This window comes from Physeter macrocephalus, chromosome 6 (genome assembly GCF_002837175.3).
Source record: "Physeter macrocephalus isolate SW-GA chromosome 6, ASM283717v5, whole genome shotgun sequence".
NCBI classification, from domain to species: Eukaryota; Metazoa; Chordata; class Mammalia; order Artiodactyla; family Physeteridae; genus Physeter; species Physeter macrocephalus.
This window is the reverse complement of record NC_041219.1, coordinates 47,004,829-47,023,567: the sequence shown is the minus strand read 5'-3', so window position 1 is coordinate 47,023,567 and position 18,739 is coordinate 47,004,829. Positions and strand designations below refer to the sequence as shown.

Genomic DNA, 18,739 nt, shown 5'->3' with positions numbered 1-18,739 from the left:
TCACCAAGAACTAACCTTGGTGACACCTTGATTTCAGACTTCCAGCCTCCAGAAGCTGGCAGCGTGGCACGGAGCAGCTCCTCCCTTAGCCCCTTCACCAAGAACTAACCTTGGTGACACCTTGATTTCAGACTTCCAGCCTCCAGAAGCTGGGAGCGTGGCACGGAACAGCTCCTCCCTTAGTCCCCTCACCAAGAACTAACCTTGGTGACACCTTGATTTCAGACTTCCAGCCTCCAGAAGCTGGCAGCGTGGCACGGAACAGCTCCTCCCTTAGTCCCCTCACCAAGAACTAACCTTGGTGACACCTTGATTTCAGACTTCCAGCCTCCAGAACTGTGACAGAATCAATTCCTGTCGTGTGAAGCCGCACGGTTGGTGATAATTAGTTATGCAGCCCTAGGAAACGAATATAATCACCATGACCACCGTCACCTCCCCACCTGCCACCCCAGGGACCTCCGCACCTGCAGCAAGGTTGGCAGACAGGTCTCTCTCTTTCTGTTTTATGGATGAGGAGACTGAGGGCCAGGGAGTAGAAACTAAAAATTGTCGCCAGCATTTCCTGCACACCTACTTTTTTTGCCAGGCGCCATCTAATTACATTATAGGGTTAAGTTTATCTAACTGTCAAAAGAATCCTGTGAATTAAGGGCTAGGATTATTCCCATTTTTCAGATGAGGACCCAGAGGCTCAGAGAAGTGAGCTGGCTCAGGGATCTGGACCCCGTGAGGCCAGGCACCTCATGTCCATTCGCTGACATACTCTGCCCAAGTTGGTAGTGGGGCTGGCCTTTCACATTCAGAGCCTCTCGTGTGTCAAAGCTGCCACTAACATCCCTCTCATGGCCCAGGAGCTACTCCGTGGGAGGCTGACACCCCTAGCTGTTGACCCAACGTCTCTACCGCATTGGCAGCCACCCAATGCACCTCCATGGAACCCTAGGGGTTCCATGGAACAGCATTTGAGAACCCTGCTTTAGTCCCACCATGGCAGGCTCTGGACAGGAAGACTGAGGTTCAGCGAGAGGAAGGGAGGTGCCCAGGGTCACACAGTGGTCAGTGAAGAAGTCATTCTGGAACCCAGATCTGACCCTCTCTCCCAGCTGCCGTCAAGCCTGCAGCGTCAAATCCTGGAACGTGGGCTTGTGAAGGAAGAGGGTGAGTGGCCATACTGGTTGGTCATTTGGGGTCAAAGGTGCTTTCGCCACTTCAGACACCTGGGGGATCCCGTCCGCCACCAGCCTTTGCTTGTCCGTGACCCCCGCCTGGGACACCGGGTCCCTCCTCTCCTCCTGCCTGCCCCTGACCCCACGCCACGTTTATCCTTCCAAGCCCTGTCTGCCCCAGCTTCCTTCTCATCCCGAGTGACTGGCACCTGCCCGGGGGTGGGGTGGGGGGGCGGGGGAGCAAACGTTTGTTTAACGAATGGTGTTGAGAGAGAGAGGGCTGGATGAATGAATGAATTTGTTAACGGGATGTCAAACAGCACTCTTCCTGTGGCCTTGGGATTGCAGCCAAAACTTCAAAGCTGAACAGGATCCCCAACACTGGAATGAAAGCCCCCAGGTACCACCCAGGAAAACTTACTAAAAATGAGCAGAATATGCCAGGCCACCATCTCCCCACGCCCCTACCAGCCTAAGTTTTGATCTTGAGGGAGACTTGTGGCTCCTGCCCTGTTCTTGTGGGGGGATGGGGTTCACCCACACCCAGCCATGAGTGGCTTCCAGGGGGACCACCGGTACAGGTGGGGGCCTGGGGGTCTGCCCTCTGGGCCCGTGAGAGGAGAAACAGACAGTGAAGGGCGGGCACACAGGAGCTGTCTGCACCCCCAGGTTTGGGCTGTCCCAAAGGATCCTCACCCACAGGAAGTGCCCTCCAAGTGACGAGACCAAGTGGCCGGGGCTGGGGAAGGCAGCTGGGTGGGTGGCACTGGGAAGTCCCTCGGAAGCCGCCTACTCCCTCAGTCACACCCGACTTAGGCCTGCCTCTGCACTTCTGCAGAAAGCTGAGGGTTCTCTCTGCCGAAAAACGTCTCCACACACACACAATTTTACATCCACCTTCGAGGGAATCTTGGGATCAGACGGACCTGGGTTAGAATGGGTCCACCTCTAACTACCTGTGTGACCTTGGACAAGTGGCTTAACTTCTCTCTATGCCTCAATTACCCCATCTGTATAATGGGCATAATAATAATACCCTTTGCCTCAACAGGGCTTTGAAAGGATTAAATCAATTAATCCATGTAAAATGCTTAAAACAGTGCCTGGTCCAGTGCTTTGTGACTGCCATCATCTCCATCACCATCATCACCAACATCAGCACTGTCACCACCACCACTATCACCATCGTCATCTCCATCGCCATCACCACCACCATCACCACTACCACCATCACCATTATTATCATCATTACCATCATCAGTACCATCACCACCACCACCACCATCACCACCATCATCTCCATCACCCTCATTGTCACCATCATTACTATGGACCCCTCCTGAAACCCACTCACGGAACCTGGATGAAAAACCTTTGGCCCAGGGCAGGGTTTTTCAAACTGCATTTTGAAGGGTCAAACAGCATTTTTAAAAAATGAAAGGAAAAGGGGGAGAAAAAGAATAGAAAACATCAGAGTCCATCATAGCAGGGAAGGGATACTTTAGTTAAATATATTTATATTTAAATAGACACCCACATAAGGGTGTACTGAGTCACAATGTAAAAAAAAACAAATGCTTTTCCTACCACGGTTCCTGGTCAAAAGCAGTTGGCAGCCCTAACATACTGAGCTCACAGCTCTGCAGTTTCTGAAGCCCTCAGACCCTGGGCGTACTCAAAGCCCCACTTTGCCTAAGCCAGGGCGGGGTCCCTGCAGGGAAGGCTGCAGCAGCCTGGAAGCTGTTCATAAAGCCAAGCCCAGTAGTACCCCCAGAAGCCCACAGCTCGTCAGCTTACAGCAAAAGGAGCAATGCCTTTCTGCTGCCTTCCAAACACAACATCCATTTTTCAAAAACCTAATCAAATATTTACAAGAGGGGGCAAGGCCTCATCAGCATGGAGAGAAGGCGTCTGTGAGTTCCCCTGAGCCACAGCAAGGAGTGACTTTTTGGAAAAGACACTCTGTAACATATCAGAGACGCCACAGACCCCCAGGAGCTGACCCACACGAGCCCCTGCCTGTGTCACCTTCCCCCTCCAGTACTAACGAGCCTTCCTCTGGGGGTGGCGTCTCCCCATAGATATACCTCCGTGATTCTTGGAAACACGTCACCTCAAATCCTGGGAAGCTGGAATCCGCCCTGCCCCCCGGGATGCCCGGAGAGGTTGCTCAAGGGCACCGAAGTTGGCATCAGACACTCTGGCTCTGCCCCTGGGCTGGACGCTCCCAGACTCTTTCACCGTGTAAAGTGGGACAAGGATGCCTATGGCCCCAGATCTTACCCCATGAGGGCAGAGGGGTCCTTCTTGTTCGATGCTCTACCCCACCCATTGCCTGACACAGAGGGGAGGGAAAGAAGGTGTGTGGGAGGAGGTGTAAGGGAATGAAATTGCACCATTATCGCAAAAATGCCTCCAAATACCCAGGAGCTCCGTCACTGGGAAAAGGGGATGTTCTGGCCTTTATTGAAATTTGGGGGGAGCAGGAAGAGTCAAGTCACGCATGGAAATGTCCAGAGGAGACATTTCTCAGGGCGGCCCGCAGGTTGGGAGGCCTTTCTCAGGGGTGGCCAGGAGCAGCGGGAGAGACGGGCGCTTCAGGGTGACCTCACTCCCCAGGGTCTGGAAAAGCCTTCGGCCACTCCTGCATGACGTCCATCCAGGTTTGTGTCATGGGGAAGAGGAGCCAAAGGGATGGGGGGGCCCCAGCCCTTCCCGAGGGTGCAGTCGGCCCCAACGTCCCAGGCATCCTGCGTTTGGTCACTTGAGCCTCTCTCCTCGCCCAGCAGGGCTCTTTGGGGCCAGAGGTGAAGTGCGGGGCTGCTCGGGGTTCCAGACAGAGGTCAGGGCAGGCGGGGGCTCGCAGGGCCTGTCATCCAAGCAGCCCGGATCCAGCCCGGCCCCGAGCTCCCCACCCACCCTGGGGGCAGCCGTGGTCTGAGACCCACGAATGCCTGAGACGGTGGGCGCTGCCAGAGCCACGGTCCCCAGCCCCAGTGCAGCTGGCGCCTGGACGCAGCCCCACTGCCCGGAGGACCAGGAGCCCCGACGTCCGCCCACCGTCCGGGACACATCAGAGACCCCGAGGAGGGCAGATGGGTCAGAATTCCAACAGAGCCATGGCAGGCGGCTTGATGTCCTGAATTGCTGTCGCTCTGTTCTCAAGTAACCATTGGAATAATTTCCTTACAGAATGATAGTTGCCATGACAACCAGAGCAAATTTTCCTTTTCTGAAACAGATGTCTCATTTAGTTGAAAATTAGAATGTGAACAAACCCATGGGAAAAATTAATTCAAACTTTAACAGAGCGGTGAATACAATGTAATCTCTCAGAGGTTAACCCCTTAACAGCTTTTTTGTGCACTTATGGTAACCTTCGAATCCAGTCTAATTAGGCCCGCTTAGCCAATATAAATGACCTCCTCGTGGCCAATCGTTAAACGGCTTCCCCCTGAAGCGTGAATTCCGGGTTCCCTAATGGCAGACGGGAGGGGGGCGATGCCTGTCTGTAGAACACAGCTGAAGCAGAGCCTCCCCTGCCCGGCTTTTTCCATCTCCCCAGGTAAGGCACATGCCCCCGGAAAGGGGGTGTACCAGGGGCCATTCAATTAGCCTGGAGTATGGCCACCCCATTTCCCAGGGATGCTGGGAGTGGGGGTGGAGGAGGCCCAGGGTGTCCAGGGTAGAGCTGGGCCCAGTGGTGCACCCAGGCCAGGGCACAACACCTGAGGGCAGAGGCCAGGGGAGGGGGGGTGCCCCTTGGGCCATTCAATTAGCCTGGAGTATGGCCACCCCATTTCCCAGGGATGCTGGGAGTGGGGGTGGAGGAGGCCCAGGGTGTCCAGGGTAGAGCTGGGCCCAGTGGTGCACCCAGGCCAGGGCGCAACACCTGAGGGCAGAGGCCGGGGGGGGGGTGCCCCTTGATAGGCCGCCAAGGGGTCACCGAGGGGACATCCACACAGGCCTAGCTCCAAAGGCTCCCCAAGAGCCTCCAATCCTCACACACACCCCGAGAGGCAACTGTCATCACTGCTTCATTTTACAGATGCACAAACTGAGGTGCACAGAGGTACAGAGACTTGCCCAAGATTACCTGGTAACCAAGCGGCACAGCCAGGGCTCCAACCCAGACAGCAGATTCCAGAGCATGTGCTCTCTGCTTCAATCTCCGAGTGGTGACAACAGGACCAGGCATCCTGCCCACCTACCTCGGCAAACCCCACTTTACCAGCCACTTTCACACCTTAGCTCAGCTCATCCTCAGGACAAAGCTGTCAGGGGGCCCCCACTTTAGAGATGAGGAAATGATGGCACAGAGAAGTCACGGGTCTGAGGACACTCAGGAGGCTAGAGGGACCTGGCCCAGGGTTCCTGGCTCCCGCAGCCTGTGCCCAGTGGGCCGCTGACCCGGAGCCCGCTGGGGTGGCCGGGCCCCGGGTTCTCCCTCTTCAGTGGCAGCCGCCTGCCTGTCCCTCTGGGCCTGGCCGCACTCTGGTTCCTGGTGCCCCGCCTCTCATCCACGCTGTGACTCTTCTAGTCCAAAACCTTCCATGGCTCCCAGTTACCTCCAGGACAAGCCCGAGCCTCATGGTCTGGCATGCGGGGGCCTCGGGCTCTGCCCCGTTCTCACCTTTCGGACCATCCTGCTCAGATTCCGCAGTGAGCTCACCACCCACCAGTCACAACAATCCTCTGTTTCCTGAACAAGGTCCAGCCTTTCCCCACCTCTGGGTTTTTGCTCATACTGTTCCAGCCATCTGAAATGCCCTTCCTAGCCTCTCCTCAGAGCCCATGACCCATTATTTGTTAAGGCCTGGCTCAAAGGCCACCTCTTCCAGGAAGCTTCCCCTGATCACCTCCATCCTCAAGCACAAGTGACCCTCCCTGCTCTGAGTGCCCTTATACGGGCTCCTTCGGGGCAGGCCCGGGTCAAACCATCCCTGAATCCATCCTGCCGAAACCAATGGCTGGGCCCAGGTGAACCTCAGGGTGGGCTTGCACAAAGTGTGCCTGAATGAATGATGGAATGAACTGACAGGTGCTCTACCTGGCAGGCAGGCAGGTGGGAAGAACTAAGCATCAACCCTCCCCTCCCCACACCCTCCCCAGGAGCCCTCCCTAGGAGCCCTCCCCAGGGGCCCTCCCCAGGGCCCCTGGCTGTCATGAAGCCCTGAGACCCACCACCAGAACCACAACCAGAACCAGAACTCTCGCCATCTGCTGAGCCTCCCTTCTCCCTCACCCTGCCACGACCTGCCTGGGGGAATCCTGCGCCCATTTCACTGATGAGGCCTCAGAGGTGATGCTCCCCTCCCCGGCCGCATCCCGACTCACCGCCCTTGGGGGACCTCCCCTGCCTCCCCAGGCAGCGCGTTCCCTAGGTGAGGGCAGGCGCGGCTGCCCTTCGGGTGGAAGGGAACAGCCTCTCACAGAGGCCCGCCCCATCCCCCCACCGACCAGGTGCTCTCCCACTCCTGCCTCTTCTTCTGCGGGGTGAAAGCTGCAGTGTGAGCGGGCAGGGACCTCTCCCCACCAGCGGCCAGCCGCCCCTGAGCTCTCAGACAAGCCTGACCAGGTCCACTCCCTCTCCCGCTGCAGACCCAACACTCATCTTGACCCTAATCTGTTTGTTCTTCCTGCCCCAGCACCCCCTCCCCAAAAGGCCAGGCTTTCCGGGGCCACTTCCAAGGAGCCAAATACAGCCTCCGCCTTCTCTCAGAGACAGCCAACACTGAGAGCATCTCAGGTGAGGATGACACGTGTCTCTGGCCCACGTGCGTCCTGGGACCCTCTCAGCACTCCAGTGAGGCTGTGCTCCCATCTGCAGCAGGGAAACCGAGGCTCAGGGTCGGTGACGTGCCTGGGTCCCCCGAGCGAGTTCCTGCTGACTCCTCACCCCACGGGTGGCCCCCATTCCTGGGGGCGTCCCGGTTCTGGTGGAGGCAGGGTCGCCTTGCCCCTCCTCTGCCTCTGCCGGGCTTGGGAGCCGAGCGGGAGTCCGGGGGAGACGCTGCCACGGCAGGGGAGCTGTGGCTGCCAGCGAGGGGGCGGGGCCAGGAGCAGCGACGTGTCCCCGGGACCGTCAGTCACACATCTTGCCCCACACGCACTTAGGGCAAGTCAGCAGCAAGATAAGTGGGACCAAAGAACGGGGTCCTTTGTCACCCCTAATTAATTTCCTCCCACCCTTCGCAGGCGCAGAATCATTCATCTTTTGTTTCGCTGGGACTCCTCTGCGGCGGGGAGAAGGCAGAGGACTCGTTTCAAACGTTACTCCCATGTAGAAGAGTGTGCGTATGTGTGCTGAGGGGCCTTCTAGAAAGAAAACAACAACGTGAGATAAGTGGGACCAAAGAACGGGGTCCTTTGTCACCCCTAATTAATTTCCTCCCACCCTTCCCAGGCGCAGAATCATTCATCTTTTGTTTCGCTGGGACTCCTCTGCGGCGGGGAGAAGGCAGAGGACTCGTTTCAAACGTTACTCCCATGTAGAAGAGTGTGCGTATGTGTGCTGAGGGGCCTTCTAGAAAGAAAACAACAACGTGAAACCAAGGAAGATAAGGATAGGAAAGAAGCGGCAGAGAAATCCCGTGTGTGAGAGAGAGGCTGAGGGTGAGAGAGGTGAGAAAAAGTGTGTGAGAGAGAGAATGGGTGCTCACGTGTGCGTGTTATGTGGTGTGTGCGCGCGTGTACGGCAGGCGTCTGCATGTGCGCGTGTGCACACGCTCGTGCAGAGATAGCACAGTGTGGGTCCAACATGAGGAATTGCTTCCCTCCACCCAAATGTGTCAACTGCCAGTCGTGTGTAAGGCTGCTGAGTATAATATCCGGTGGAGGAAGGAGAGGGAAGGGACCACTGGTGGAGGACACTGCTCGGTCCCTCGGGGACCCTCCCAAGCCTGTCGTGTCCCTATCACGGGACCAAACGAGGGGGCACCGAGGCTCGGGCAGGGCTCGCGGTCAGCAGGCTTCCCAGCTTGTCTTGAACAGATACAGGCTGTTCCCAACTTGATTTGGGCTCTAGACGGGAAGGGAGGGAAGTACCGCTGAGGTTCTGTGATGCTCGGACCAGCACTCCGGAGTCCTCACTCGCTGCACCCTGGCGGGGCCCTGGGAAGGAGAACACGAGGGCCCGGGGCTCGGGGAGCATCCAGCACTCACGGGGCCAGGGATCTAGGACCCCAAGGCCAGCCCCTTGTGGTTCTGCAGCCCAACAGGGGCTGCGGGAGGGACGGTGCCAGGGCCAGGCTGGGAAGCAGCAGCTGATGAGACAGGTCAAGGCCAGCCGCCCCCCGAGCTCCCCAACTCCACCCACCTGGGCGGGAACCTGGCACCACCTCTGCCTACAGCTGAGATCTTGGACCAGTCGCCTGACCAACCCAGGCCTCGCCTCGCCTCTCTCCTCTGTAACACGGGGATGAAACCAGTCCTGCCTTGTCCTGTTGAGAGTAAAAGGCAGAGTAGGTGGCACCACTGTGCAGCAGAGGCTCATGGGAAGTGTGCTGAATGAGGGTTTCAGGTATTGAAGGGGAGGGAAAGCCTTGGCCTCTCTTGTCTGAACGGATCAAGGCCACAGTCTGTGCTGAAACCAGCTAGAAATGCAGGATGAAATGTAAATAAGCACAGTGCTAGATGCCCGGGGACCGCCAGCTTCTGACTGTGGGAATGTGGGTCTTCATGGCCCTGAAGCAACAAGAGAGAAGGCCCCGGAGGTTAGCAGGGGCTGTGACCAGAAAGCTGGGTCCCCAGAGGGCTTCGGGGAAAGAGTGGACCACGGGGAGGCCTCCACCAGAGGGAAGCTTCCCCTGGACCTCTGACCCAGGCTTCCCCAGGCCGTGAGCCCGTGGGCCCAGCAAGCTCTACTCCACGAAAGGAGCAGAAGGGGGTCCCTGGCCAGGTGCACCCACAGACCGGGGTAGACATCCTCTCTGAGGGGCACCCCCAAACCTGGCTGCCCAGGATCCCCCAGATAGAGCCTTGCAGAACGTGAGCGGGCAACCCCAAACACCTCGGAGAATTACCGGAGAGACTGAAAAATGAGTATTTTTTTTAAGAGGTGAAAAAGATTTTCTTAGTAGAAAGAGCAAAGGGTGAGGTGGCTGGAACTGAGCCCCAGGCCCACCCATTCCTCAAGCAGAGCCAGAAGGACGCAGGGTCTGGAGCCCAGTGCGGGGGACAGCAGTCCAAACTGGGCTCACCGCGGTCTCCCATCAGCTTCTGGCGGTGGCGGGGACAGCGGGGGCAGCGCGGGCTGTCTCAGGTCCTGGCGCCGCCAGGATCCCGCTCCGCTGGCACCCCCTTGACCACGTTATGGTGACAGGCATTGAGAAGCAAGGGAAAAGCTAGGAGTTCATTATTTCATCCTGTCTATACTTTTTTCCCGGAAAGATGTATTTTATCAAGTCTTTTAAAAAGCATTTTATTTTAGCACCTCTCTGTCTGCCGTTCTGGGTAGGGCCTCCATCCTTCCATCCCGGCCCATCTGGGCTCTCAGTTACCGTGGGACCTTAAGCCAGTCGCTTCATTTTGTGGGTCTCAGTCTTTTCAGCTATACAATGGGGACAAGGGTGAGACCTCCCTCATGGTTGTGAAGAATTCAAGCACTTGGAGCAGCTATAAGTTCAGAGCCTTTGGGTCAGCAGTGACTGTACTACTGTCACATCAACAAGCAGAGCCCCAGCACCTTCAGGGCACAGATTTTAAATTTCCAGGCTGCTCAGCTCCTGTCTTCTCCTCGCACCCACCACCCCCAGCGGGCCTGCTCTGTGCACACAGGGAAGCGGAGGGAAGGACGTCAAAGGCTCACGCTAGAACCCACGGCCAGCCATGCCCAGGGGCCACCCTCTCTGTGCCCGCAGCCCCTGCAGGCTGTACGTACACAACCTCCTCCAGCCCCCACTCTGGGCAGTTGAGGCAGTAGCTGGAGAGGTTTGGGGGTAAGTGGGACCACCGCGTGTCGAATGCCTGTGTGCCAAGCAACTTACGCACAAGACCTCTCTGAATCCTAAGAACAACCCCACGAGGGGACTGTCCCGTTGTCATTTCACAGAAGCCAAGATCCTGACCTGAGGTCACTCAGCTGGGCCCTGCACATCCTGGCTGTTTGGAGAGAGCTGGTCCCTGAGGCTCCGGCTGCCCCCCAGGCCCTGCCCTGCCCGTAGGCAGCCAGGCCTCCTAGCTGAGGATCAGGATCCGCGCCCAGACGCCCAGCAGCGGCCCGGCCACCACTTCTCAAAGTTTCCTGTCTCAGCAGGTTTAGATGCCTTCTTTCAAAATACCAGAAGTAATTAGACCAGATGGACTAGCTGCGTGCCAACTTCACTCCCTCCCTCACTCCTTTAAAAAAAAAAAAAAAAAATCAAGGCCGTTTTCAGTTAAATGAGAACAAAAAATGCATCCAAAACCCATAAATGAATGCGGTATGTATACGGAATTTTTTTTTAACACTTGGGATTTTGTAACAGCTGAGTTCTTCCTCTTCTTCTGCGGTTCCTGTCTCAGCAGGTTTAGATGCCTTCTTTCAAAATACCAGAAGTAATTAGACCAGATGGACTAGCTGCGTGCCAACTTCACTCCCTCCCTCACTCCTTTAAAAAAAAAAAAAAAAAAATCAAGGCCGTTTTCAGTTAAATGAGAACAAAAAATGCATCCAAAACCCATAAATGAATGCGGTATGTATACGGAATTTTTTTTTAACACTTGGGATTTTGTAACAGCTGAGTTCTTCCTCTTCTTCTGCGGTTGGTTCCCGCCCCCTTCCTCTAAGCTGCTCTCGGTGAAGGCTCCGCGCCGAGTCTGCATCTGAGGGGCCCAGAGATGACTTCCAGAAAGTCACGGTGCCCCGGGAGGGTGGCCGTGCAAACACGCGGCTCTAGCGAGCCCTCGGTCCCTCCCTTGCCGGACTGGACCGGGGAAGTGGTGATGCAGCCTCCCCTGGAGTCAGGTCCCTGCTCTCCTGGAGCCTCAGCTGTTCTAGTTGGTAAAAGAGACATGAAAGAAATGGGTTGCCGGAGGAGTTAAGACAGTGTGGCCCTGGAGCTAGGTGGGCTGAAGGAGCAGGAGATGGCCCAGACAAGGCCCCGTGTGCCAGGCAAGGAGGGCAACACGGAGCAGCCAGGAAGGATGATCTCCGTAGTTGGTGCCAGGCCAAGTGGAAAATCCCAAAACGGGATCCCTACCTCACACCATCAATGCAATCACTGCCAGTGGACCCAACACCTAAACATATTGATAAAAGGCAAAACAGCGAAGATCTCGGAAGATAATAAGGAAACATCTTCATGACTTCAGGGGCGGGATTTCTTAAATAGGACACAAAAAGCACTTACTGCAAAGAAAAACAGTGACACATTTGACGCCACCAAAATTACAAACTTTCCGTCATCTGAAGGCACCATGAAGAGAGGGAAGAGGCCGGTCACAGGGGAGGAAAAGCCACTTGAGACATTACATGTGATGAAGGGCTTGCATTCAGAATACATAAAGAATCTCTACGAACCAATACGGAAAGGGCAGACAACCCAATTATCTTTTTAAATGGGCAAAAGACCTGAGCCCTTCACAAAAGAAGAAATCCAAGTGGCCAAGATGCTCAACCTCGCCGGTCGTCAAGGGAATGCAAATGAAAACCACCTTGAGATATCAGCACAGCCACCAGATGGGTACGATCTGCAAGGCCTGCAATACCAAGTCCTGGCAAGGAGGTGAGGCAGGGCACTGCTGACAGGGGAAAAACTGGCGTAGCCCCTGCCAAAGAGCTGTACAGTGTATGACCTGACCACTCCGTTCCTGGGTGTGTGTGTGTGTGTGTGTGTGTGTGTGTGTGTGTGTCCCCACATGCACGCACATTCAGGGGTAAATCTCTATGTGCACTAAGAGACGTGTGGAATGTTCACAGCAATATTATTTATAATGGGCCCAAAGCAAGGGTGGTGGGAACCGGGCAGAATGGATAAATAAATCGTGATCTATTCATGTGATGAAATCCTACACAGCACTGAGAAGAGAACCAACCACAACTGCACATGATGACATGGAAGAATCTTAAAAATATGTAATATCGGGGCTTCCCTGGTGGCGCAGTGGTTGCGCGTCCGCCTGCCGATGCAGGGGAACCGGGTTCGCGCCCCGGTCCGGGAGGATCCCACGTGCCGCGGAGCGGCTGGGCCCGTGAGCCATGGCCGCCGAGCCTGCGCGTCCGGAGCCTGTGCTCCGCAGCGGGAGAGGCCACAACAGAGGGAGGCCCGCGTACCACAAAAAAAAAAAAAAAAAAATATGTAATATCGAGTGAACAAAAGCAGTCATGGAACAACACATAAGTCCATTTTTATAAAGTTCGAAAAACAGGCAGAACCCAACTGTCTCAGGATACGGGTGGCCAGACGAAACACAACATGCCCTGTTAAATTTGAACTTCAGACAAACAACACAATTCTTTTAGTGTACATACATTTAAAATATTGTATAGGACATAGTCACATTAAAAAATTATTCTCTCTCTGCCTCTGACCATCCTGCAAAGTGGGATTGGTAATGGCGCCCTGTCACGGGGGACACAGCCAGGCCGGACCCATTCTTGGGTCTCTAGAGCCCTGCAGGGGGCCAGGCACCTGGCGGCCACTGTGGGCCTCCGAGTGTGTGTCTCACAAGAAGTGGAACCATTCAAATCTGACCCACCAGTCTCCCAAGCAGAGCGTCCCCTGGTGGTAATACTTAGAGGAAAGGCCGGTCATGGCGACCATGAGTTTGCTGTCGGCTTCCTCCTCCGAGCTTGCTTTGGTGAGTCCTCAATATCAAGGCCAACCTCGTCCCAAGTCTAGCACCAAAAGGGCTTCTCTGAGAGCGGGCCCATGCATCTCTCTGCCTACAGGGGATCATCAGCCTCAGGCAGAGAAACAGTGGCCCTCTGCATGGGGGAGGAGCTGGGAGGACGCCAGGCCCAACCACAGCGTATCTCTGCTTGCATGCCCCTTGTAATGGGCAGCTCACCACTCAGTGAGGCCCCCCTGCCTCTCCTCTGGGCTCCTGCCCGTGGGATAGTCTTCCCACACTGGTGAGAACCTGCCTTCTGTGTCCCTGCTCTGCCTTGTGGGACGACACAGAACAGGTCTGCCCCCAGCGCGGGTCAGCTTTTCCCACGTGCCCCAGATACCACGGATCTTAGGTTACTTAAGGCTACTGGTTGATTTGATCCCTGATCCCCGCCTGCTGGTGTTACGATGCTGCTAAAGTCGCCTGTATTCCACGTGTTAGCCAATATGGTAAGGGCACGGGAAAAAGAAAACGAAAACCCTGAACATCTGAATTTAATAATAATCACTGTCAGCCTTGCTGTCCATCCCCTCCTAACAAGCTGCCACGTGCCCAGGCGGCCGGCGCCGGGGGCTGAGCTCGCCCAGCCTAAACCTCGACAGACGGTGGGGATGGCGAACGGTCCCCCGAGCCAGGCAGAGCTGGCAGCCAGGCCACGAGGTTCTTTGGCCGTGAATACCTTCCTGGGGGCTGGTAAGTGCCACTTGCCCGGTGTGGCTTCACCCGACGACACCACAGAGAGGACCCTGGCGCCTCCTTGCCCACATGGAAGACAGGCTCAGAGAGACGTGACTTGCCGAGGTCAGATGTGAAGCGAGGGTCACAGCAGTGGGGACGTCCCTGGTGTGTCTGGGTCCAGGGCGCAAGCGTGGCTGAAAGTCAGCTCTGCACACACGAGCACTGTGTCCCTTCCAGGCCTCGGGTGTGATGTGCCAGGTCCCCACGGGCTGAGGACGCGGGGCTACAGGAGCTGCGACTCACTGAGCGCTGGGAGACCAGGGGGAGGCCACCACCCACCGTGGCAGCCGCCAGCCCGGCCTGATGGCCCCGCCTCTGGCCTCCGCTCTCTCACTGAGACCCTGGAAGCCACACTCCGCCCCCAGCACGTCCACAGCCCTCTGAGCCTCCTGCGCCTTGCCAGGACTCTTCCCTCTGCCTGTCACGCCCTTCCCAGACCCCAGAGCTGCTTGTATCCGTGGCTCTCCTGCGGGGAGACTTCCCCGACCCTAGCTCCCAGAGCTTCTCCTCCGTGGCTCTTGTTGAATCAGGGAATTGGTGGCTGATGTGTCGCCCACGAGGATAAAAACCCCGTGAAGATGGGAGCTGCATCTGTCTGGCTCATGGCACGTCCCCAGAGTGGCCATGGGACAAACACTTGGTCAATGAATTAACCGACCAACGGGTGGCCGTGAGAACATCACTTTGATGCCCAGGACTCAGTGGGCCAACAAGGCCGATGAGGCTATTCAGGGGACCAAGGAACACACGAAGGGCACGTTGTTCCACGCCTGGCACACAGCAGGCGTTCCTAAAAGGAGCAGACCGAGAGTCAGGAGAACCACTCACTGTGGGGCCCTGGGCAAGCCACGTCCTCACCGGGGCCTCTACTTACCCTCCTGTGAAAGGAGGTAACTGGGGTCCCGGTCCTACCCTAGGGGCTTTGAGGTATCAGCGGGAACAGAGCTCTCTCTACCCTGGTCTCCACCCCAGCGGCTCCCCCGTAATAATAACCACAACCACCCTCCAAGGCCACACTCTGCGCCTGGCCTTCGTCTGGACGGGCCCGCGCAGCCCTCACAACCCCCCTATAGGGTGGGCAGTATCATTTCCCTATACAGAGGGACCAGAAAGGCTAAGGCACTTGCCCAGGGTCACACAGCTAAGAGGTGGTGTTACCCCCGTTTGAACAACCCTTCCCTCACCACCCAACTGCCCAGCCACTACTGTTGCTGAGATTCTGGGGGCCTGGTGGCAGGGCCCCACCCTCCCAGGCACGCAGGTTCCAGGGGGGAAGGTGGCAGAAGGAACTCAGGATTAATTCCATGGTGCCACGGAAGCAGATGCAAGCAACTGGCTCACACGGGGGGAAATTTAGTGAAACTTCCCCAGCACATGAGCCCGCGTCTCACCCCACACCACCTGCTCCCAACCCCAGACGGGGCCTAAAGGAACCCAGGGTTGCTGCATGGAATGCCAGCTCACAGCCTGCATCTCAGAATGCAGACGAGGTGCCATCTAGCCCTCGGCGTTAAGGACTGTGAACCAACAGCAGGCCCAAGAAGCGTGTGGCAGGGTCCAGCACATAACAGGGGCTCCGACATATGGCTCCTCCCTTGCCTCCTCCGCCTATGGAAACCCCACACCTCCTGCAAATACCCCCTCCAACAGGGAGCCCTCCTGGATCTCACCAAGCCCTCCTCGGGTCCCTTCTCTGTGTAGCAGCCTGGTGCTGGGCCCGCCGTGGCATAGGGTCGGGGGTGTGCATCCAGCTGGGACGAAGGCACGGGTCAAGGAGAAGATAGGAACTCCTCGCACTCAGGCCCCAGGGGGCCTGCAACTAAAAGGTCCAGAACTGCCCGTGCTGGAGCCACAAAAGTCAAAGCAGAGACCACAGGCAGCTCGCGCACAGGGCAGCTGGACACCAGCAAGGCTGACGGCGGCCTCACTCAGGCCTCAGCAGCACCAGCACTTGGCCTGCAGCTGGCATAGGGGACCACAGGGCTGGCCTGACATCCCGGCCAGGAGCCTGGGGAGCTGGCCATCAAAGGGGTTCTTCGGGGCCCAGCTGTGGGGCTGCGCAGAGCTGCTCTGGGTGGGGTGGGAAGGACACTGAGTGACACCTGCCAGCTCCCACCCCTGCTGTCCTCCATCCCACATCTGGGTTCCGGGCAAGGCTGTGATGGAAGGGGGCTCCACAGAGCCAATAACAAGAATGATGTCTCCATTCGTGGAAAGCCTGGTGCAGCCACTGGGCTCAGCTGAACCCTCCTGACATCTTTACAACCACCCCCTGCAGGAGGTGCCCCATCACTCCCATTGTGCAGAGGAGGAAACTGAGGCACCGAGAGATTAAGTGACTCGCCCAGCGTCACACAGCCCATAAGAGGTGAGGCCAAGAGTTGAGCCCAGGCAGTTTGGTTCCAAAGCCGTGCCGTTAACTTCTAAGCAATCTAACTTTAAACAAAATGTTGTGTGTATGGGTGTGGGTGTGTGTGGGTGTGTGGGTGTGCAGGTCAGACAGGGTGTCGGAAACCACTGGGCAAAGAGATCCAGTCCAGATTCCCCGGTCTGGCACCTGACCCTCCTCACCCTCTAGCCTCATCTCCCGCCGCCCCACCTGCACCTCACGCTCCACCCCTCCCATCGTGCTCAGCTCACCTCCACGCCTTTGCTCACGCCGGTTCCTCCTTTGACAATGACCTCCTTCTGGTTTTTTGCCTAACAGACTTCCCCTCCAGGTCTGGGCTCTCATGGCCTGCCAGGCAGACTCGGCCATCTCCTCCCCTCTCCTGGCCTTGGCCCCGAGCTCATCACATCCCTGAGGGCCCCCCACCAGTCCTCGTCAGGACCTCACAGGCCACCGGGAGGGTTTGTGGAGACCCTGTACACGGCGAGGACCAGGGAGATGACAGCAGGCATCTCCTGGGGCTCAAGGAAGGCAGGACAGCCCAGCATCTCCCCTCTGCCCCATGAGGAGGCCTTGGGAGGATGGGACCATGTCCTAAAGCCCTCACAGCCTCTAGCCAGCAGGTGGTCACCATGTGGCATCAGTCAGGGCCGCCCCAGGGCTTCCCAGCCACACGTCAGCAGCCGCTCTCCCTGAAGTCCCTGCATCCAGACAGGCCCCGGGTCCCCCCAGATTGTCCGTCAGCCTCCCTACTACGTGTGCTGCTCTGGTTGATGGTGCAGCTTCAGGCCCTGTTACCCCTCCATGCCTGTGAATGCCCTTCTCTTCCCTCGTGGCTCAGGTCACCCCACCCCCTCCAGGGAGCCTTCTGGAAAATCAAGCCACTCTTTCAAGTACATGAGGTCTCTCCTTCCTGTGTATGGTGTCCTCCTCACCCTGCCAGAACCCTGTGGCCATTGCCAGCGGGGCCTCTAAGGGCCAGGTGGTCTATCCAACTACAGGACGGGGACAGTATATCAGTCCTCACAAGGCTGAGCAAGGATTAGAGACAATTCTTATGGAGATTTAAGCCCAGGGCCCAGCTTACTGTAATTGTTCAGGAATGATCTGCTGCCACCATCAACGTCATCATAATCTTAATTATCACCATTATAATGATATCTTAATCTTCACCAGCATCACCATCATCATCATCATTAGCACCAGCATCATCAACATTATCTTAATCATCACCATCACCACCATCACCATCATCACCATCATCATCACCACCATCATCACCATCATCATCACCACCATCACCATCATCATCACCACCATCATCACCATCATCACCACCATCATCACCATCATCACCACCATCACCATCATCATCACCACCATCACCACCATCATCATCACCACCATCATCACCATCATCACCACCATCACCATCATCATCACCACCATCATCATCACCACCATCACGGGGGTTACTATGGACACACCAACCGTCACGCAGACCCGTCATGACCTGTTCTCACCTTGATCCCCACCTAGCCAGGTGAGCCTAGGGATATCACCACCATCACCATCATCACCATCATCATCACCACCATCATCACCATCATCATCACCACCATCACCATCATCATCACCACCATCATCATCACCATCATCACCACCATCACCATCATCATCACCACCATCATCATCACCACCATCACGGGGGTTACTATGGACACACCAACCGTCACGCAGACCCGTCATGACCTGTTCTCACCTTGATCCCCACCTAGCCAGGTGAGCCTAGGGATGAGGTCTGATTGCTCTGTGTCCCCAACAGGGAACAAAGGCTTGATGTACTTGTGATCTAAACAACTGCCGTCCCTAATACAGTAAAGCAGGCCTTTGGCCTTCCATGAAAATTCCGACTGCCTCTCCTCAATCTGGCTAATCAATCATCACCCCCCCACCTATGCATCTTCTGTGTATGTCAGAGGGACAGACAACAGGGAGATTCCTAGCACATGGAATAATGATTAGGGCTTCCCTGGTGGCGCAGTGGTTAAGAATCCACCTGCCAATGCAGGGGACACAGGTTCGAGCCCTGGGCCCGGAAGATCCCCCATGCCGCGGAGCCACTAAGCCCGTGCACCACAGTTACTGAGCCTGCGCTCTAGAGCCCGCGTGCCACAACTACTGAAGCCCGCGCGCCTAGAGCCCGTGCTCTGCAACAAGAGAAGCCACTGCAATGGGAAGCCCGCGCACTGCAACGAAGAGCAGCCCCCGCTCGCCGCAACTAGACAAAGCCCTCGTGCAGCAACGAAGACCCAACGCAGCCAGAAATAAATAAATAAATTTATTAAAAAAATAATAATAATGATTAAAAGCAAGGATTCTGGAACCAAACTGCCTGGGTTTAATCTCAGTTCTGCCCATTCCTACCTGTGTGACCTTCAGCCAGGCCCTTACCCTCTCTGTGCCTCAGTTTCCTCACCTGGAAAATGGGGATACTAATAGTGCCTGTCTATATGTGAGACAGTATAGCATATATAATTATTTGCCAGATATGGGGAAACCAAGGCTCAGAGAGTGGCAGCGACCTGCCTAGGGTCACACAGCGTGAGGAGAGAGCTGGCCCCGGGTC

The 18,739-nt window shown here is 56.4% G+C and overlaps 1 protein-coding gene across 1 annotated transcript in view; it reads right to left on the bottom strand.

Annotated features, from left to right (window-relative positions):
• Positions 1-18,739, bottom strand: part of MPPED1 (metallophosphoesterase domain containing 1) — a 64,775-nt gene that overhangs the window by 6,749 nt on the left and 39,287 nt on the right. The window lies entirely within an intron of this gene.